General features: G+C 49.3%; 1 protein-coding gene across 1 annotated transcript in view; it reads left to right on the plus strand.

Annotated features, from left to right (window-relative positions):
- The window catches only part of CTSE (cathepsin E), a 482,462-nt gene that overhangs the window by 323,149 nt on the left and 137,584 nt on the right, over positions 1-21,729 (plus strand). The gene's annotated exons all lie outside the window — the stretch shown is intronic.

Consider the following 21,729-nt stretch of genomic DNA (forward strand, 5'->3'; position numbering starts at 1 on the left):
GGTGTTGCTGTCACCGCTGGCAAGAGTAAGAAAGCAGTCTAGCTGGGTGGATTGAATGTCACGTTTCTTGCGGAACCAGCCCAGTGGGAGCAGGGGCGTAACTAGAAATCACAGGGCCCCATAGCAAAATGTTGTATGGGGCCCCCCCCTCAAACAGCCCCCCCCCCCACAAAAAAATGGCGGGGCTTAAATTAAATAGTGGGCGTGGTTTAAAATGCGTGGCTCAAAGGGGGTGTGGTTCGAGTCTGAGATGAAGGAGGAAAGAAGGAAGGAAGCAAAGGGATGGAGGGACAACAGGCCCAGATCCTACACCACAATAGCAATATACATATTCCAGAACGTTTAACAATCAACAGATAAAGATACTCCAAACAGCTGGTGTTAGCGCTTCAATAATCCTCACCTGTACCCAATGTGGCCTGCCTGTTCCCAATGCAGCGTGGCCTGCCCATGCCCAATACTGCCTCACCTGTGCCCACTTGTGCCCAATGCAGCCTGTCCAGTGCCCAATACAGCCTTACCTATGCCCAATGCAGTGTGGCCTGTGCCCAAAGCACCCTCCCCTGTGCCCAATGTGGTCTCACCTGTGCCCAATGCAGCGTGGCCTGCCTGTGCCCAATACAGCCTCACCTGTGCCCAATGCAACCTCCCCTATGCCCAATGCATCGTGACCCATGCCCAATACAGCCTCACCTGTGCCCAATGCAGCGTGACCCGAGCACAATGCAGCCTCACCTGTGCAGAGGGAGAGGCGAGCCAGTGGCGGAACTACCGGGGAGGATGAGGAATGCATACTGGAGCCCTCAAATGGCTGCTGGCAAGTGTGGGGCTGCCTCACAGTGGGGGGGCTCTGGCTCTACATCCAACTCCTGGCATGTCTCTTCCAGAGCTTTCCACTGTGATTTCCACTCACCGACACCTGGCCTGGATCCCTCCTGAATGACTTTACTCAGGACGTGCTGACCGCGCTGGTCGGGACCCCCCTGAGTCAGGTCGCGGGACCCGCGGACTCGATCGCCGCGGGCATCCCCGCGATCGTCTCACGGAGCGGCCGAATGGAGGAAATGCTGTATAAACAACATTTTCCCATTCTGCCTAGCAACTAGTGACGCTGATCTCTGCTCCATGTGATTGGAGCAGAGATCAGTGTACACTAAATGAAAGCCCAACCCCCCCACAAATAGTAACACACCCCTAGGAACACTTAACCCCTACACTGCCACCCACTGGTTAACCCTTTTTACTGCCAGTGTCATTTACACAGGAATCACTGCATTTATATAGCAGTGATTACTGTATAAATGACAATGGTCCCAAAAATGTCCGATGGGTCCCCGACAATGTCGCAGTCACAATAAAAATCGCAGATCGCCGCCATTACTAGTAAAAAAATAAATAATAAAAAATTTAAAAAAATGCTATAAAACTATCCCTATTTTGTAAACGCTATAACTTTTGCGCAAACCAATCAATAATCGCTTAGATCGCTTAGATATCAGAAATATGTAGTAAAGATAATTCCTACATGCAAAAATGCACTGTACATTACATGTTCTTTAGACATAATTTTTTTTTCAAACATTAGTTTCCTTTGCCAATTCAAATTCAAAAAATTACCATATAACACGAATTAAAAGATCAGCATTTGTAATTTTCCTTTATGTAACCAATGACTAATGTTAGAATTGGAACAACTAGAGAAATGCTGAATGAATGTGCAGTCACAATTGCAGCCTCACCTGTGCAGAGGAAGAGGCGAGCCAGTGGCAGAACTACCGGGGAGGATGTGGAGTGCAGTCCAGTATGGAGCCCTCAAATGGCTGCGGGCAAGTGTGGGGCTGACTCAGAGTGGGGGGGGGGGGCGAGCACCGTCCGCACGGTCCCCCAGCCAGGGGAAGCGAGGAGAGGAAGAGGCAAGCTGTCTGTACGAGCAGAGAGCTGTAATAGCTTTCATTTGAATGTCCTGTGTTCCCGGGGCTCACCGTCACATAGCCCCACCTCTTGGCCTGCAGCCTTTGATGATGTCACATGTCCCGCATTGGACCGGTGTTCTGTCTATCAAAGACGCCGGGCCAAGAGGTGGGGCTATGTGACGGTGAGCCCCGGGAACACAGGACATTCAAATGAAAGCTATTACAGCTCTCTGCTCGTACAGACAGCTTGCCTCTTCCTCTCCTCGCTTCCGCTGGCTGGGGGAACATGCGGGAGGTGATGCCCCCCTCCACAGTATGCATTCCTCATCCTTCCCACGGGCCCCTGTCAGCTGCGGGCCCCATAGCGGCTGCATGTGCCGCTATGGCGGTAGTTCCGCCACTGAGTGGGAGTATTCTCCTGCTGTGCATTCTGAGAGGTGGTATTTAAACACCTCAATACAGGACACTTAAACCCCCTTCCTTCCCAGACCAATTTTCAGCTTTCAGTGCTCTATCACTTTGAATGACAATTACTCAGCCATGCTACACTGTAACCAAATTAATTTTTTATCATTTTGTTCACACAAATAGAGCTTTCTTTTGTTGGTATTTATTCACCACTTCATTTATTATTTTTTGTAATATAAGCGAAAAAAGAGCAAACATTTTGAAAAAAAACCCCCAAATTTTCTACTTTCTCTTTTAAAAGAAACCAAAAAAAAATCTAATTTTAGCGAAAATTTAGGCCAAAATGTATTCTACTACATGTCTTTGGTAAAAAAAATCCAGATAAGTGTATGATAATTGGTTTGTGTGAAAGTTATAGAGCCTACAAGCCATGCTATGCATTATTGAAAATGTATCAATCCTAATGCACTGATGGCCTATCTCATTTCTTGAGGCCCTAAAATGTCAGGACAGTACAATAACCCCCTAATGACCCCTTTTTGGAAAGAAGACAGTCTGCGGTATTTAGAAAGAGGCATAGTGAATTTTTTGAAGTTGCAATTTTTCCCCCACAATGCTTTGGATAATTAAGAAATATATATATATATATATATATTTTTTTTTTCTTCACTAAATTATCATATTTACAAGCTATTTCTCACACATGGTGCAGGCATAATTGCAATTACACCCCAAAATACATTCTGCTATTCGTCCTGAGTATGGAGATACCCCACGTGTGAGACTTTTCCACAGCCTGGCCACATACAGAGGCCCAACATCCATATAGCACCATCAGGCGTTCTAAAGGCATAAATTACACATTTCATTTCCTGAGTACCTATCACATTTTTGAAGGCCCTGGAGCACCAGGACAATGGAATTACCCACAAAGTGACCCCATTTTGGAAAGAAAACAACCCAATGTATATTCTATGAGGCATAATGAGTCTTTTGAACATATAATTTCTTTCCATAAGTTTTTGGAAAATGTGGAAAGAAAATGAAAACCTATTTTTTTCTCACAAAGTTGTCAATTTAGAAGGTGTTTCTAACATATAACATATACATAGCCAAAATGACACCCCAAAATACATTCTGCTACTCGTCTTGAGTATGGCGATACCCCATGTGTCAGACTTTTCCACAGCCTAGCAACATACAGAGCCCCAACATCCATGTAGCACCATCAGGTGTTCTAAAGCCATAAATTACACATTTCATTTCCTGAATACCCATCACATTTTTGAAGGCCCTGGAGCACCAGGACAATGGAATTACCCACAAAGTGACCCCATTTTGGAAAGAAAACAACCCAATGTATATTCTTTGAGGCATAATGAGTCTTTTGAACTTGTAATTTCTTTCCACAAGTTTTTGGAAAATGTTGAAAGAAAATAAAAACCTATTTTTTTTTCTCACAAAGTTGTCAATTTAGAACATCTTTCTAACACATAGCATGTACATAGCCAAAATGACACCCCAAAATACATTCTGCTACTCGTCCTGAGTATGGCGTTACCCCATGTGTCAGACTTTTCCGCAGCCTGGCCACATACAGAAGCCCAACATGCAAGTAGCACCTTCAGGCTTCTAACATATAGCATGTACACACCAAGAATTACACCCCAAAATACATTCTGCTGAGCAAAAGGTAAAAAAAAGGCTTACCTGTGGTTTTAGCAGGCAGGGACACTGTTCCAGAGCAGTCAAAGCATTTTCTAGACAGCCAAAGGAAATGTCCAGGAATTGTCCAGGCAGCAGACAGATATGGAAAATTATGAACATGGTTCCGTACAGTCCAAGGTTTAGCAGGCAGTTCAGACATGGGCATGGCCAGTTCAGGGGGCAGGCACAGGCATGGCCAGTTCAGGTGGCAGGCACAGGCATGGCCAGTTCAGGTGGCAGGCACAGGCATGGCCAGTTCAGGTGGCAGGCACAGGCATGGCCAGTTCAGGTGGCAAGCAAAGGCATGACCAGTTCAGGTGGCAAGCAAAGGCAGGGCCAGTTCAGATGGCAGCAGGCGGCACTTTATACATTGGGCCTTGGTCAGGTAAGACCCGAGGACAGGGGTAGAGGCTTCTTCCCACCCAAATCTCTACGAAGCCTCCGAGTCTCCAGACCCTAATCCGAGAAAACGAAAAACCTGGAGAAAACTTTTTCTGGAGCCCCTCACATGTGAGACCCCTGTGCTGTACAGTGGCAGGGCAAATGATCAGTTCAGGAGGCAGGCAAAAAGCATGGTCATTTAACAGGCCGAGGTCAATTCACATTGAAGGCAGAAACATGTTTGGCAGAGGCATAGTCATTTAACAGTCCGGGTCATACACAGAAATGGCAGAAAGTGGAATCATCTTCACTTTACTAATAGTGTAGTGAAGTATGATAGCTTTGATAGCAAGTTCCAATGCAGAGGCCTGGCTGGGAGGGATAGTCTGGACAGTAGTATCGGGTGTCACGGCGAATTCCTCTACTTGAACACAAACAACATTTTTTTGGGGGTTTGTGACTTGTTTGGGTAGGAGGGAGGATTTCGGGAAAGTGCCTTTCATGGAGTCTGACTACTGCATCAGAGCGAATTAGTTGAGTGGGTTGGCCATGGGGATAGACAAGGGCTGTGATGACATCTTCTTGGAATCTTAGATAGGTCAGGGAACTTTGGGTGCTCTTAGAAAAATAATATATGAATTGAACATGGCTAGTTGCATCAAATAAATGGCGACTTTCTTGTACCAAAACAGTGATCTCCTGGTGGCCAAGTAGGGCTGCATCATCTGGTCATTCATATCCACCCCCCCATGTATAAGTTATACTCATGGATACATTTTGGCTTCTGGATGGGGCCTTTTCTTCTCTGCAGTTCCACCAAGGTGTCATTGTGTATTGTGGAAAGGATGTAGACATCTCCCTTTTTATCTCTCCACTTCAACGCTAGTACCTCTTCAGTCCGCATACTGGCCATTTCACCCCGTTTTCATTTCTTGGTGACCAACGTCTGTGGGAAGCCTTTGTGGTTGGTCCGTGCTGTTCCACAGGCCACAGTCTGCTTTAGGTACAGATGGCGGAAAAGTGGGAGACTTGTGTAGAAATTGTCTACATATAGGTGGTAACCTTTCCCAAGCAATGGTTGGATCAGCTGCCAGACAATTTTGCCACTTGTTCCCATGTAGGTAGGGCATCCAGGGGGGTTTAGCTGTTGGTCTTTTCCCTCATAAATTATAAAGTCATATGTGTAACCCGTGGCCCTGTCACACACCTTATACGTCTGGCTCTTTTACTGGGCATGTATTGTTGTATTCCCAGTCATCCAGTGAAGTGTAATAGGGATTCATCCACACAAATATTTCTATCAGGGGTAAACATCTGCTTGAAACTGGCGGAAAAAAAATTGATTTTTGAATAATTTATCGTAACTGGGATGATTTAAAGGAAGGCATTGGGCATTGTTATTGAAATGTAAAAATCTCATGATCATCTCATAACGGGTTCTGGGCACCATTGACGAATAGACCGGCATGTGGTGGATAGTAGGGGTGAGCCGAACACCCCCCGGTTCGGTTCGCACCAGAACTTTCAAACGGGCCCCAAATTCGTACGAACTTTAGAACCCCATTGAAGTCTATGGGACTCGAACGTTCGAAATTAAAAGTGCTAATTTTAACGGCTAATATGCAAGATACTGTCCTAAAAAGGGTTTGGGGACCTGGCTCCTGCCCCAGGGGACATGGGTCAATGCCTAAAATGTTTTTAAAAATGGCTGTTTTGGCGGAAGCACTGATTTTAATGACGATTAAAGTGAAAAAAAAAGTGAAATATTCCTTTAAATATGGTGCCTGGGGGGTGTCTGTAGTATGCCTGTGAAGTGCCACGTGTTTCCCGTGTTTAAAACAGTCCCTGCACAAAATGACATTAAACGGAAATAACATCATTTAAAACTGCTTGTGGTTTTAATGTTATATCTGGTTCCTGCAATATGGTTGAAAATCATTGAGAAAAATGGCATGATTAGCCCTCCCTGCCCATTACCAGCCCCTTTGGGTCTTGTACGCATATTAAGGGGAACCCCGTACCCATATTAAAAAAAGGAAATGCGTGTGGCCCCAGGCCCTATATACTCAGAACAGCAGGATACAGGCGGTGCAAACAAGACAGGGACTGTGTAGGTTTGTTGTGTTAAGTTGAATCTGTTTGTAATTTTCAACTGGTACATTTTTAAAGTGTAGCTCCAGTCAAAAAAACTATTTTTAAGCTTTTTGGAAAACATAGGGAAGGGTTATCCCCCCTGTATAATTTGTTTTGTCGTACATCTTTTTTCATCTCACTTGCTGTTGTCTCCTTCCGTTTGCAAGTAGGAGATATTTGTAAGTTGGATGTTTGAAAGTAGGGGCCTGCCCTATATGCTCTGCAGAAATGGCGGAACAAGGTGTTGGTTTTGCCACAACATTGTAAGCCCTCAAAGTGACTCTTGGTGGGCGCTGGAGCGCCCTGCTGTGAACGATTATATCAAGAATTGTAATTACATGCCATTTTTGAACAGTGGTAGAAAAATTGACCTTTGGTGGTTGTGGTGCTGGTGCCACAACACTATAAGTCCTCACAGTTACTCTGGGTTGGCACAGGAACGGGCCCTCCTGTGAAATATTATATCAAGAATTGTAATTACATGTCCCTGTTAAACAGGGGCAGAAAAATTGGGCCTTAGGCACTGGTGCTGGTGCCACCACACTGCAACCTCTCTCATATACTCTAGTTGTAGTGCAGGAATTAGCCCTGCTGCAAAGCATTGCATCAAAAATTGTAATTAAACGCCCCTGTTAAACAGGGGCAGAAAAATTGGGCTGATGGCATCACCCAAAACCAGAAATGTTCTTCCAAGATATCATCAGCGGAGGAGGAAGAGGATAGACAATCAACATAACAGGACAGTCACTCAGCATCAGCATAGGCAATCTTGAAGGGATGTGATATTTAAAAAAAAATTATTCGGTTACATCAGCTTCAGGTGCTTGGTAGCTGTGGGTGATCCAAGACTGATTTATCTTGATGAAGGTCAGTCGATCAACTGATTCGGTGGACAGGCGCACCCTGTGATCGGTAACAAAGCCACCAGCAGCACTGAAGGTGCGTTCCGAAAGAACGCTGGATGCAGGACAGGCCAGTAGCTCAATTGCATACTGTGCAAGCTCTGGCCAGTGATCCATCCTCAAGACCCAGTAAGCCAGAGGATTTTCGGTGGGAAAGGTGTCCAAGTCTGACCTTGCCCCTAGGTATTCCTGCACCATGTAAATCAGACGCTGGCGATGGTTGCTGGAACCGATCATACCTTGGGGCTGCGGACTAAAAAATTGTCTGAAAGCATCAGTCAGACGGCCACCTTCTCCACCGCTCCTTCTGACCGATGCCTCAGCAACACGTTGTCCAGGACCAGGAGTTTGTAACCTCCCAGTCTCTGGGAACGCGTTGCACAGACCTTTCTGCAAGGCCTCCCGGAGATGTCTCATCCTCTGCTCCCTCTGCGATGGCAAGATAAGGTCGGCAACCTTACCCTTGTACCGTGGATCAAGGAGAGTGGCCAGCCAGTAATGGTCCCTCTCCTTGATCCGAAGAATACGAGGATCCTTCCGCAGGCTTTGCAGGATCAGGGAGGACATGCAGCGTAGGTTAGCTGAGGCATTCGGTCCGGAGTCCTCTGGGTCACTGAGGACAACATGATCTGCAGCTACCTCCTCCCAGCCACGTACAAGTCCACGTGTTTCTTGGGACTGTAAATCATCCCTACAAGACTGCTGCTGCTGATTCTGAGTGCCAGCCTCCATCTCCATGCTGACACAATCATCCTCCTCCTCCTCCTCATCCTCTTCCTGTGTGGTGGGTGGCACAGCAGGAACACTGTCTGGATAAAGGGGGCCTTGAGAGGCAAGGAAGTCCTCCTCTTTCTGCCTCTGTTCTGCCTCAAGTGCCCTGTCCATTATTCCACGCAGCGTATGCCACCAAGAGGTGGACAAGAGGTACAGTGTCACTGATGCATGCACTGTCACTGCTCACCATCCTTGTGGCCTCCTCAAACGCTGACAGGACAGTGCATGCATCCCTGATCATGCCCCACTGGCGTGGTGAGAAAAAACCGAGCTCCCCTGACCCTGTCCTGGTGCCGTAGTCGCAGAGGTACTCGTTGATGGCCCTCTGCTGCGTGTACAGCCGCTGCAGCATGGCCAACGTTGAGTTCCACCTGGTGGGCATGTCACATATAAGGCGGTTCTTGGGCAGGTTCAACTCCTTTTGGAGCTCAGCCAGCCGAGCACAGGCATTAAATGATCGGCGGAAATGCACACAAACTTTCCTGGCCTGCTTCAGGACATCCTGTAAGTCCGGGTACCTGCCCAAGAACCGCTGCACCACCAGGTTAAGGATGTGAGCTACACAGGGCACATGGGTCAGTTGTCCCTGTCGGAGGGCGGAGAGGAGGTTGGTGCCATTGTCGCAAACCACCATTCCTGGCTTAAGCTGGCGTGGCATCAACCACCTCTCGGGCTGCCCCTGCAGAGCTGACAAAACATCCGCCCCAGTGTGGCTCCTGTCCCCCAAACAAACCAGCGCAAGCACGGCATGGCATCGTTTTGCCTGCGTACTTGCGTAGCCCCTGAAACGCCTACGGAGCACCGCTGGTTCTGAGGACAGAGCACTGGAAGAGGCCATGGAGGAAGAAGAAGAGGGGTGGAGGAGAGAGGTGTGTCACAACCAATAGTAGCATTTTGGAAGCGTGGTGGCGGAACAACCTCCAACACTACTGCACCTTGTCCTGCATCCTTCCCAGCTGCCAGAAGAGTGACCCATTGGGCCGTGAAAGACAGGCAACGTCCCTGTCCGTGCCTGCTGGACCATGAGTCAGCGGTAATATGCACCTTACGGCTGACCGCCCTGTCCAGCGAAGCAAGGACATTGCCTTCCACATGCCGGTAGAGAGCCAGAATTGCCTTCCGTGAGAAAAAGTGGCGTTTGGGGACCTGCCACTGAGGAACCGCACATTGTACAAACTCACGGAAGGGGGCCGAGTCTACCAACTGAAAAGGCAGCAGTTGAAGTGCTAGCAATTTCGCCGGTCCAGCAGCTGGGGCAGGGACATTTGCCTGCTATAATCGGATGTGGGTGTACTGCTAGCAGAGTGCCCGGAAGCACTTGGCTGTGACACACCTAATTGTACACCTTCATTCCTCTCAGAGCAGGTTTCAGAGAGGACTGAAGGTCTAGTGGGGTTGGAGATGCCAGCTGATGAGGAGCAAGGAGAGGTCCGCTTTGTTCTTTGGTATGGGTCTTTGAGGTACGCTTGCCAACGAGCTGCATGGCAGGTCAACATATGTCTGGTCAAGCATGTGGTGCCCAAGCGGCTGATGTTTTGGCCACGCGAGATACGCTTGAGACATATGTTGCAAATAGCAGCGCTGCGATCTGATGCACTCGTCTCAAAAAAGGCCCACACCAAAGAACTTTTAGAATAATGCGCCCTGCACAGGCGGAGCTCTGCGGTGTGATTCAGTCGGTGTGCTGCCCCTAAGCTGGCCCCCGGAGGGCATCCTGCCTCGTTGGACATGTGCCTCCTCCTCCTCCTCTCTCCTACCAGGCACCCACCTGGAGTCAGTGCCCTCATCATCCTCTCCCTCTTCATCGCTGTAGCAAACCTGGCAATATGCTGCAGCTTGTGGAACATGACTGCCAGATTGCTGTCCTTCTTGAACATCCCCTCTCTCTGCATTCATGCTACTGCCTTCCTCTAGCTGAGTGTCATCATCAGAGCCTACAAAACACTGGGCATCCTCCTGGAGCATGTACCCAACACTGTGCTCAAAGAGTTCAGGAGACTCCTCAGGAGGACGTGGTGGGTCTAGGGAAGGAGTCACTGATGATGACATTGAGATGAGGGAAGACGATGCATTGGCAGCTGCTTTGCTAGTACCCTGAGACTGGGTGAGAGAGGATGAAGAGGATGAAGAGGGCTTGGTCATCCACTCTACCAAGTCGTTGGCATGTTGCGGTTCAACATGTCCAGCTGCCGAAAAGAAGGACAAGCGTGTCCCATGGCCACGTGCTGATGACAATGCACCGCGTCCATGACCAGCACTGTGGTCTCTAGACACCGAGCCTGCTTGCCCTCTTTTATCGGCTTGCGCCTGTCTGCCTCTCCTTGCTGGCCTTCCAGACATGGTAATGGCCTGAAGGGAGTTGGGTAAAACAGCAGTTGGGTAGTGTATATTGTGCTGGAGGCACACAACACCCACTAACTCCTGCAGATGCCTTTATTATAGAACACCAGAGATAAAGGGGTATACTGTAATGGAATCACACAACACCCACTAAGCCCTGCAGATGGCTCTATTAGAGAACAGCAATAAAGGGTAGATACAGGTGTATATTGTGATGGAGGCACAAAACACCCACTAACTCTTGCAGATGCCTTTATTATAGAACACCAGAGATAAAGGGGTATATACAGATGTATACTGTGCTGTGCTGGAGGCACACACAACTTCTAATAACTTCTGCAGATGGCAGATGGCTCAAAAAGAGAAGAGCTATGTAGGTGGGTACAGAGCACGCAGACAGCACGCACAAGCTCCTAACACTACTGACTGCAAGCTCTATTATAAAAGATAGATCACTAGCTATAAAGGTGAGGTGAATATAGCGGTGTATACTGCGGTCAGGGCACGCAGACAACAACCACTACAGAAGAGAAAGATCAAAAATCGGCCGATATTGATCGGTGTATAGTGTGTTGAAGGTACACAGAACACCCACTAACTGCTTCAGACGCCAACACACTACAAAAGGCCGCCGCGCTGGCGGCCTTATATAGTGTGGAGCGTGTACTACACAGCCTGAGCTATGATTGGCCACAGGCATCCTGCCTGTGGCCAATCATGGCTCTCCTCGCTGCTGGCGCTGTGATTGGCCAAGCATGCGGGGTCACAGTGCATGCTTGGCCAATCATGAGCCAGCAATGCACTGCGATGACGCAGTGCATTGTGGGCCGTGAGCGCCACACGAATTTTGCACGAACGGCCCATAACGATCGGAATTCGCCGAACGGGCGAACAGCCGATGTTCGAGTCGAACGTATGTTTTCGACTCGAACACGAAGCTCATCCCTAGTGGATAGGTTGGGTAGACCAGTAGGAATGGACTTCATTTTTTTTGTCAGCCCCATGTTGAGGGTTAGGCCAAGGAAAATTTTAAATTCTTCCACGGTGAGGGGTTTCCAAACAACAGGACGAGCATAGGAAGAACTTGGATTGTTGGCTATATGTTGGCTGGCATATAGATTACATTGCTCCACAATGTCAGTTAGGAGATCATTGGTAAAAAATAAATGAAAATAATAAAGTGGGGTTACATTTTCCGTCTGTATCTTAGGGCCTGGCTGGGATGTAAAAAGGGGAATTACAGGTTCTACTGACGTATCGGGCAGCCATGTTGGATACAGTAGAACATCTGGAAGGCTAGTATGGGCACTGCCTCGTTGATGGGATGCTCCGTTGCCATCATCTGGCCTATCTTCTAGGAAGGTTGCAGAACTGCTGGTGGATGCCTGCCTATCCCAGAGGGCTGCGCTGCTGGTGGATGCCTGCATATCATCCTGGAGTGCTGCGCTGCTGGTGGATGTCTGCGCCTGCTCATTTCTCCCGTTTTTCCATTTTAGGATTCTATCTTCCACAGTTTCCATCTCGGAGCCACTGCTTTCCACTGGCTCATAATCGCTATCCGAGTCTGACAGAGAGAGTTCCCCGCTACTCTCGTCCGACATACTCTGGAGTATCTGGAAAGCCTCCTCTGCGCTGTACGACCTTTTAGTCATGTTGACGGGCAGATGGCGGGCAGCAGATATCAGATGGCGGGTGTCAGATGACGGGCGGGAGATGTCAGATGGCGGGCGGGAGATGTCAGATGGCGGGCGTCAGATGTGCCTGATGGCGGACGGCAGATGGGCCAGATGGCGGACGGCAGATGGGCCAGATGGCGGACGGCAGATGGGCCAGATGGCGGACGGCAGATGGGCCAGATGGCGGACGGCAGATGGGCCAGATGGCGGACGGCAGATGGGCCAGATGTTGGCGGGAGGCAAATGTGTCTGATGGCAGGTGTCAGATGTGCCTTATGATGGTGGGCAGACGTGCCTGATGGTGGCGGGCAGACGTGCCTGATGGTGGCGGGCAGACGTGCCTGATGGTGGCGGGCAGATGCGCCTAGTGATGACGGTCAGATGTGCCTAGTGATGGCGGGCAAATGCGCCTGATGATGGCGGGTGGCTGATGTTTCAGATGGCGGGCAGCTGATGTTTATGGGACACTGTGTTTTTGGGGACACTGTGTGTTTTGGGGGACACTGTGTGTTTTGGGGGACACTAGCTGGGTGATCAGTGGGTAAACAGCGGACAAACAGCTATAAACTCACTGATCTTCCCGGCTGCAGCACAGATCTCGCTTCCTCTCCTCAGTGACAGGCTCTGTGTGAGGAGAGGAAGAGATGAGAGCAGTTACAACCGCTCTCTATTTACATTACATGACGACTGTGATTGGACACAGTCGTCATGTGATCAGGAGGGCCAATCACATGGCCCTCCTGTCGTATAATGCTCTGCAGTCTCCGGGGGTCACAGGCAGATCGGGATTGCGCCGCTGCGCGGGCACGGGGTGGCGCGATCACCTGTTATCTGCCACCCATCCCCCTTTGTTTACCTTATGATGGCTGTGATTAGACACAGCCATCGTGCGGATCAGGAGGGCAAATTAAATTGCCCTCCTGCCGATCCGAGATGCGGCGTGTACAGAGGACACGCGCGCATCGGGATCGCGCAGCTGTGCGGGAGCGCGCCCGCCTGATTCAGCTACTTCTGACAGGACGTTCAGGAACATCTGGTCAGAAGTAGAGAGCTCCCACCCGGCCGTTTATATGCAGTGTCCTGGTGGGAAGTGGTTAAGATACTGATTTCACATGGTTCTGAGTTCTGTTCCGGAGAATATTTTCTGTCTGTTTGGTTCTGGTCCTCCTGACCAGACCCGTGGCCCTCCTGGCCTGGGGCGCGGAACCATGTATTTCCAAGTCTCTGGGCTGGCTAGCCCAAGGCGACGCAACTGCAGGGACAGGCTTGAATGGATCTCGGGGCCTATTGATTCAAAGGTGGTCCAGTGCTGTCTCATCTAAGGGAGAGGCCCAGCAACTGGAGAAACCCCAGGGGAGGACTCTTCAGGAGAAGGCCGTGCGCAAGGCTGGCTTCTCTGAAGGAGCCTGGAGGCTCAGTTGAAGGACACTTCATGGATCTACACTCATACGGTATTGCCAGATCGGCTGAGAGATACTGGTACTGTATGATAGCTCTTTAAATTTATCTATGTCCCTCAGTTACAGTCAAGTCTGTGGCAGAGACTTTTACTCAAGTATTTTACACTCAAGTCTGTGGCAGAGACTTTTCCTTAGCACCCTGCCGGCTGCTAGGCCTAGTGAGAGGAGGTCTATCTGGGGGTTGTGAAATCCAGCTGTGAAACGGTTACTATTCTCTGGATTTTTTCAAAAAAAGAGACTTTCTATTTTTGCAGTCCAAAGTACCTGAACTTATTCCTAACCCTCTACCCTAAACAGATTGGGCCATCTACCACGGCAAACCCTAGACAGAGAAGCACTCAAGAAGGTAACGGTAAGCCCAATAAAACCAGCAGCTCCTTCGGGGGTCAGTGCTACTTCCTCATCTGGAAATGGCATCAGGCCGCCTTAGAACAGTTTGTATCCAGGGTAAATGAGAACATAAAGAATATACCATGGCACTTTGATAAAATGCGTTGGAACTTCTTTTTTTATATATTTTCATAGAGAGGGATAAGATGACTAGAACCTATTTTAAAAGAGAAGTATGGGTTTTCTTTTTATTTCAGAATCATCCGTCAATAAGACTAAGATTTGAGTGATCTAACACCACCGATTGCTTGGTTCTCAGAGCCCCCTGAGCAGAGAGCTGGTGACTGTCTGCTCTGACCCCCCGGCACTCACTTAAGCGCTGGGCTGTGGAGGGGTGGGAGTGGGTGTTTTAGGCTCTCAATGACACACTGAGAGGCTATGCTGGGTGTCGGTACAAGCATGCACATAGATCCCGACCATATGGTTGGGATTTTTCCCAAGCCTGACCTGACTCTGTGATGTTGGCTTTAGCCCACTGTCTGCTGAAAATGGCTCACATGAGTGCAGAACAAATGGCACTCCTGTGATTCACAAGAGAAGTACAGCCAAATGAGCTTTGGCTGTACTTCTCTTTGGCTAGGGTACCCCAGATGTATGACTCCAACCCCCTACTACACTTGAACCTCCCTAACTCTGTTTATAACAAATTACACTTGACACCAATCTGGAGAAAATTGCCCATTTTATTAACAAATGAACAATAACATTTCTTAAAACAGAAACATTCAAAATCCAGTACAAGTAATATATCTAAACTAGGTTGCCGATCTTGGGAGGCATCCCATAACCAAATTCTGATTGGAATTTCACCTTTAATACCAAATTATCCCCAGCCACACAACCCCTCCCCCCCCCCCCCACGGGGACAAACACACTTCACTTAACTATCCCCAGCCACGCAACACCAGCTCAGGGTATAGTTTCAAAATTAGTAATGCCTCCGCAGACCCCAACTGCCACCGCACACAGGTGCAAAGCCTTACACCTGTGGGCCCCTTCACAAATGCAATGTTCTCTGCACACCATCCTGAATGCCCAAGGACCACAAATCTGTTCCAATGGCATTCAAGTGGACTCCATCGTTCCGCAGAGTAAGCAAGTATCCACCTCCAGATCTCTGTGCCGATAATTGAAACTACCAAAACGACTAACTTTCTTATTGACTTTTATCTGCGCCTTGTTCAGCTTCTCAACCGACCTGCCAAAACGCCAGGAAGAGCGATCGATAATATATGACCAAACCACTAACATGTCTGGGAAGGTTGTGCGCAGCCCTAGGAAATCAAATGTTACAGACAAGGTGACGCATGCCCAGATCATTACAACCTACAGTACATGCAGCACCAGTATGTTGGGAGCCCTGCCTAGCCGAATAAAACGGTGTATTTCCAAAAGGACCCTATACCATAACTTACCCGGAATACCAATCCACCTAACGGTAGCATTGTTCCTATTAAAACCCAGCTGGCACCCCTTAGGTCAAACCTTGGCCTGCTTTGCCCCCCAAAAAACAAAAGAGTGCCCCAATATCCACACAAGGCAAAGTACAGGGCCTGTAAAAGAAAGACGACAAAACATGGCAGAAATCAATCCACCAACAACCAATATATAGTACAAGAAAACATACGGGACAAGTTCGATCAGTTCAGGACGCACATAAATCTTAAAGCGATCGGATTCCCATCTGCCAATAGGCTTCAAAATGGACTTATCCAACTCCCACCGAGCGGCTTCTGTAGCGGAAGGAGTGTGAGGAGTAACTCTGAGCATTGAAACCCAGTGCAATCAGGTAATGCCGAAATACAGCTACAAACTGAAATTTCGATATAACCGATCCGTCCTGGTGCATAAGAAGAGTCATCACACTGCAGGTGTAACTGCCTAAAGTCCTCAACCACCCTGACTGGGCAAATGGGCGAACCCCGCAAATACGTACCTCTCTCCAATTGGAACATCAAATGAATAAGGCTATGAAAGAATCGCAACAACTTACCTAATTTGCCAACAGCCCACCATGCTCTGCTTTAGACGGACTGACCAGCTCACTGATCTGAAGAGCTCCAAAAAACGCAAGGACGAATGCCGTCCTGAACAAAAGAGCCTCTTACTCAGTCACACGCAGAACCTGCCTGAATCCATAATTCCTGCAGTATAAGAAAAGTGAAAAGCACCTGTGGAAACCGCTCTTATAGACCTTTAGGGCCTGCCGAACAAGAAAATCCTTTGTAAAATCCAGGAAACCCCATCATTTGAAGAGGAAAGCCAAATGGTTGATGGATGAGACCCACACCCCCTGTTCAAAATTTAAACAGATGAAATATAATAACAGGGATGGAAATTCCATACTGATACTCATCCCCCACACCAGCCAAAAGATCCTTCCACTCCTGCCATACCTTGGAATACGCCGACCATGTGGATGCACGCAAGGAGTTACATAGCAAGTTGGCAGCGACCCCAGCGTGACAAAGAATCTGCCAATGTATTATTCGCCCCAGGCAGGTGTACAGCATATAAGAACACATTTAACTGTAGGCAATGCAAAGCTAGATGCCACGATAACCGGACAAACGACATTGAAGAGGCTGATAGCAAAAACCTGCACCACTGCCATGTTATCACAGTGTAAACAAATTATTTTTTTCTGGAAAGATTCCCCCCAAATTTCCACAGCAACAATCACTGGAAAAAGTTCTTAAAGGACCAGGTTCTGCAAGAACCCAGCCTCCCGCCATTTCTCCGGCCAACTCTCCCCGCTCCACTGACCCCCCCAAGCAATGCACCATAGCACATGGAACCAGCAGCATCTGTATAAAGGTCTATATTAAAATTGCTGACTGGGCAATGTTGCCAAAAGGAACGGTCGTTAATGGTATCCAGGAAGACATGCCACACCTTCAAGTCCTCCCTGTGTTCAGAAGTCAACGTAATGAAATGATATAGGGAAGTGACACCGGCGGTAGCCGCCGAAAAGCTGCGACTAAAAATCCTGCCCATCGGCAGAATGCCACTTGCAAAGTTGAGCCTATATATCTATATATATATATATATCTATATATATATATATATATATATCTATATATATATTTATGGCTGGAGCCCTATGGCCGATACGTATCTGAACAAAACAAGCTTATCATGAGACACCTTTTATGAAATGGACCTGAAAGTGTGCCCTGGTCTAATGGACGGTATACCAAAATAAGGGGGCATACCCAGTAATCAGAATGAATATGATTGAAGAGAAATGTTTTTTGATAAATGCCCTAAAAAGGGGATGGGAGGGAGGGTATTGCGCACCGGAAACCGACAACCACCACAGGCGAACGGGCTGGTTAAATACCCCCCGGGCTCCTCCCATAAATTCAGGCCACCATACTGGCCTTCCTACTTATGGCTGGAGCCCTATGGCCGATACGTATCTGAACAAAACAAGCTTATCATGAGACACCTTTTATGAAATGGACCTGAAAGTGTGCCCTGGTCTAATGGACGGTATACCAAAATAAGGGGGCAAAACAGTCAGGTAGGGATAAGAGAGTTTTATTGTTTCCTGGTTAATTTTATTGAGCCAGTTGAGTGAATGCTCGAGACATCTCCACCTGTGGGTTAGGGATGTACCGAGTGAAGCAGGCCGACTTCCACCTGCCCAACCTTTTGATGACGTGGTCCGGGACCCCATGCCGGGATGCGGATGAAGCTGCTCCAATGCGAAAGGAGTGGCCGGAATACTCACTAGGATTGAGGAGCAGGTTGCGGAGGAGAATCCTGATATGCTTAACAAATTGTTGGTTAGTTAGTGGTTTCACCGGGAAGGGCAAAAGTGGGCTAGAGTCCGGGAGCTCGGGCAGCCGAGCGAGAAACTGTGTAAGCATCGTGACCGGGCACCAGGCATTGTTGGTTTTGTAGAGGTGGATGTCTACGCCGGTGCCTGTCTGCTGGGTCTTGGTTACCGGGAGGTGGAGGATGAAATGGTCCTGGTGACGGAGCAGATGACATCTGCGGAGGACTGGGCCGTGTAGGCTGTTGTGAGTAAACTCACCGGGCCGAAGGAAGCCATAGAAGGCTAGGTAAATGGCTGCCTGTATGACCAGACTGGGGAGAACACCAAAGGGGTAGCTGTTGAGTATGGTGGACATGTCCCTGAAGATGGCACTGGTGATGGGGAGCCGCTTGACTTTTACTGGCGGCTGTTGCTTTTGGATGCCGCGTAATATGGCTCGGACAGCGTGGGACGAGAAAACAGAGGGTTTGGTAGGATCCTGGATTGAAAGGAAGTGCTGAACACCAGCTAAGTATAAGCGAATGGTGTTAAAAGACAAGGCCAGTTGGTTGTGGCAGTACGAGATGAAGGCTAGAATGTGTCTAGTATCTGTGGGGGTGCCTACTGAGGAGGTGACCAGAAATGCGTTGAAGGTTCTCCAGGCTACCTGGTAGGCTTTGAGAGTATTGTCCGATAACGAACGGTTGATGAGCTGCGTGGCTCCTAGTAAATGCGGCTCTAGTCCAGGGTCAACTGCGACCAATGCGGGATAGGCGCTGATGCGGCATCTGCACTGGGAACCTGTAGAAAGAAGGACCGGAAATTAAAGCGGGAGAGGGCGTCAGCTGCCCGGTTATATTTCCCTGGGATAAACATGCAGATGACGTTAAATTGGTGCTGTAGTGACAGCTGCACCAGCCTGCGTAGGAAGGACATCACGGAGGGGGATTTAGACCTGCCTTTATTGACAATTTCGGCTGTGGCCTGATTGTCGGTGGTGAAGCCTACCGTTTGTCCGGACCAGGTAGGGCCCCAGAGCTGGGCGGCTGCAACCATGGGGTAGAGCTCGAAGAGTGAAGAGGATTGACTAAAGCCCGGGATGCTAAGTATCTGAGAAGGCCAGGGTCCGGCGAACCAATGGTGGCCAAAAATTGCTGCGAACCCTGTAGAGGCCGCGGCGTCTGTGACTACCTGTGGTGAGAGAGGTGAAATGCACGGGATGAAAAGGGAGATGCCATTCCAGTTGGACAGGAACTCGTCCCACATTGCCAGGTCTGCTAAAGCTGCGGTGTCTAGGCAAAGGATATGATCCGGGTCTTGAGCCTGAGACAGGTAGACCAACAGTCGTGAGATAAAGGAACGGCCTTGTGGGATAATGCGCATGGCATAATTGAGCATGCCCAACAGTGACTGCAGCTGTCTCCTAGTACATCCCCTGGTCCGAGTGAACTCGTGAAGTGCCGCCCTGATGCGGGTTAGTTTGTCAAGGGGCAGGCTGGCTTTCATGGAGCCGGCGTCTAAAATAACACCCAGGAAGGTGATTGAATGTGCGGGTCCGTCCACCTTATGTTCAGCGATGGGAACATTGAGGTTCCCGAAAACGGTCCTTAACTTGTCAAGATCTCTGGGAGGTGCGCCTGGCCGTTCTATCAATAAAAAATCATCTAAGTAGTGGATAACTTGCTGACAGCCGACCTTGTGTAAGAGAATCCACTCGAGAGATTGGGCAAATATGTCGAACAGCCACGGGCTGCTTTTGGAGCCGAACGTCAACTTCGTGGCGAAGTAGTATTGATCCTTCCACTTAATCCCGTGCCAGCACCAGAGGGACGGGTGGATAGGTAACAGTTTAAAGGCGTCGGATATGTCCGCTTTCGCCAGCCATGCGCCTGTGCCTACTTTAAGGATGGCCTGGATTGCCATGTCCACTGAGGAATATTTTAAGGAGAATTCTTCAGAAGGGATCAATGAGTTTAAGCTAGGGATGTGAGAAAAATGAGGCGCAGACAGGTCATACACTAAACGACTTTTATTGGAAAACTTGCCCTTGACAAGCCCAATAGGGCTAACTCTCCACATATTGAAGGGGGGCTGAGTGAAGGGGCCTATAACGAAGCCTCGATCCACCTCGTTCTGCAGCAGCAGGTCGATGGCCTGTTCGTCAGAGGCTGCTGAGCGGAGGTTTCTGCACTCGTGGGTTTGGTGAGGTAGGGAGATGAGGCCGGTGTGAAAACCTGCGGTGAAGCCGCCTATGAGGAAGGTGGTTAGTGAAGGAGTGGGGTGCGTGTTGAGGTAGAAGCCCAGGCAAAGTATGTCTATACGGCTCAGTCATGAACCTTTGTGCGCTTTGACCTCGCACAAATTCCTGGGGTGCGCCCTGTGGCATATAACGCAGATATGCAGTAGACGGCACTGGCTGTAATTACAAGAACCGTAGTTGAAGTTATTGCAGATGGCCGCGCCCCCAATGGTTTGGACCGTGCGTCCAAACTTGTCCACCTGGTTTTTTGGTGCCGAGCCTGATGGGCCTGGGGCTGCGGCAGAGGTGGAGGGAAATTCTACCGGGCGAGTAGCCGGTATGTTGGCGCACCAGGGAGCGGTATGGGTGGAGGACTGGCAGACGGCACACAGGGGTGAACGAAGGCCGGCAAAATGCCGGCAGAATAGTTCCGTGTCCATCAGGCTCCAGTCTGTGAGAGACTGGAACTGTGCCAGTTTGGCGGCTGCTTTCGCTGAGAAGGAACGATGGTAGTCGTAGAATGCAAAGCCACCATATTTGTACCCCAGGTCCACCACCGTGTGGAGATACAAATCTAATTCAACCCTCCTGGCAGGAGAGGCTGAGCAAACGACATCTCTGAGCATGCCGAAGGCTAGGGTAAACTCGGGGATGGATAGCTTCCGGTTTAGCCTGGGGTCCTTAGCTTTGAGAACTACGGATACATCCCCCCAGGTGTAAGCCTTGTTCTCTGCCAGGTCATGCACCGAAATGAGCAAGGAGGCAAGGTTAACATCCTTGCCGTCCAAGATGTCCTTCCTAATGCTGGCCGGCACAAGATGTGCTGGACAGACCACGGGACATGTGCCTTCGGTACCTGTTGGTAGAAGAGACGGGACTGCATCCGGAACAGTGGTGGCTGTAGCTGGAGGTGTTTCTAAGAGGGTCACCCTGGTTTGAACATCCGTGACCGAGCTGGCCAGAGACGACACCATGGTATGCAGTTGACCTATGGCCGAAGAGATGGACTGCAGCGTAGCCTGAGGCGGGGTACTAGGCCCGGCGGTAGCTGGGGGGGCAGAGAGGAGCCTGAACAGCTCTGCCTTCCTAGCTGTGGCTGGGAAGGGAATGCCCCTGCGTCTGAGCTCCGCTGACAGCCTAGGGATAGTCCAGCCCCTGAAAGACTGAATGCTGTCGCCCACTGAAGGCGGGCGAGGTGACAGGGGGGCAGTAAGGTCTTCACTGCTGGTCTGGGACATGGTTCCTGATGGATCGAGCCCCGGGAGTGATGTCCTATCTCTTTTGGGGAAGATAGATGGACGACCGGAACCTATAGAGGATGACAAAGTCAAGACTGTTTCTCTATTTTCCAAGTGAGCCCACCTGTTGCTTGGGTACTAAGGCGGAAGCGAACGCGAATACACATATATACTGACGTTCCTTCGCCTACATACATATGTGTACCGGTCCGTCTTGCTGACGCCTTTTCCACTCCTAGCCCTTCTTTTTTTTTTTTTTTTTTTTTACCTGGGAGACGACGTCCAAGCTGGTGCAGGGTGGACCTACTAAGCTTTGACTGACCTGGAGAGAGAAACAACAGATGACATTTGTTTGAAGGAGCCTAACAAGGAAAACTGGCATGTGACGTAAGTAGTTGGCTAACA

Source organism: Lithobates pipiens, unplaced genomic scaffold (assembly GCF_037356315.1).
Source record: "Lithobates pipiens isolate NorthernLeopardFrog02 unplaced genomic scaffold, aLitPip1_a1.2 Scaffold_16, whole genome shotgun sequence".
NCBI classification, from domain to species: domain Eukaryota; kingdom Metazoa; phylum Chordata; class Amphibia; order Anura; family Ranidae; genus Lithobates; species Lithobates pipiens.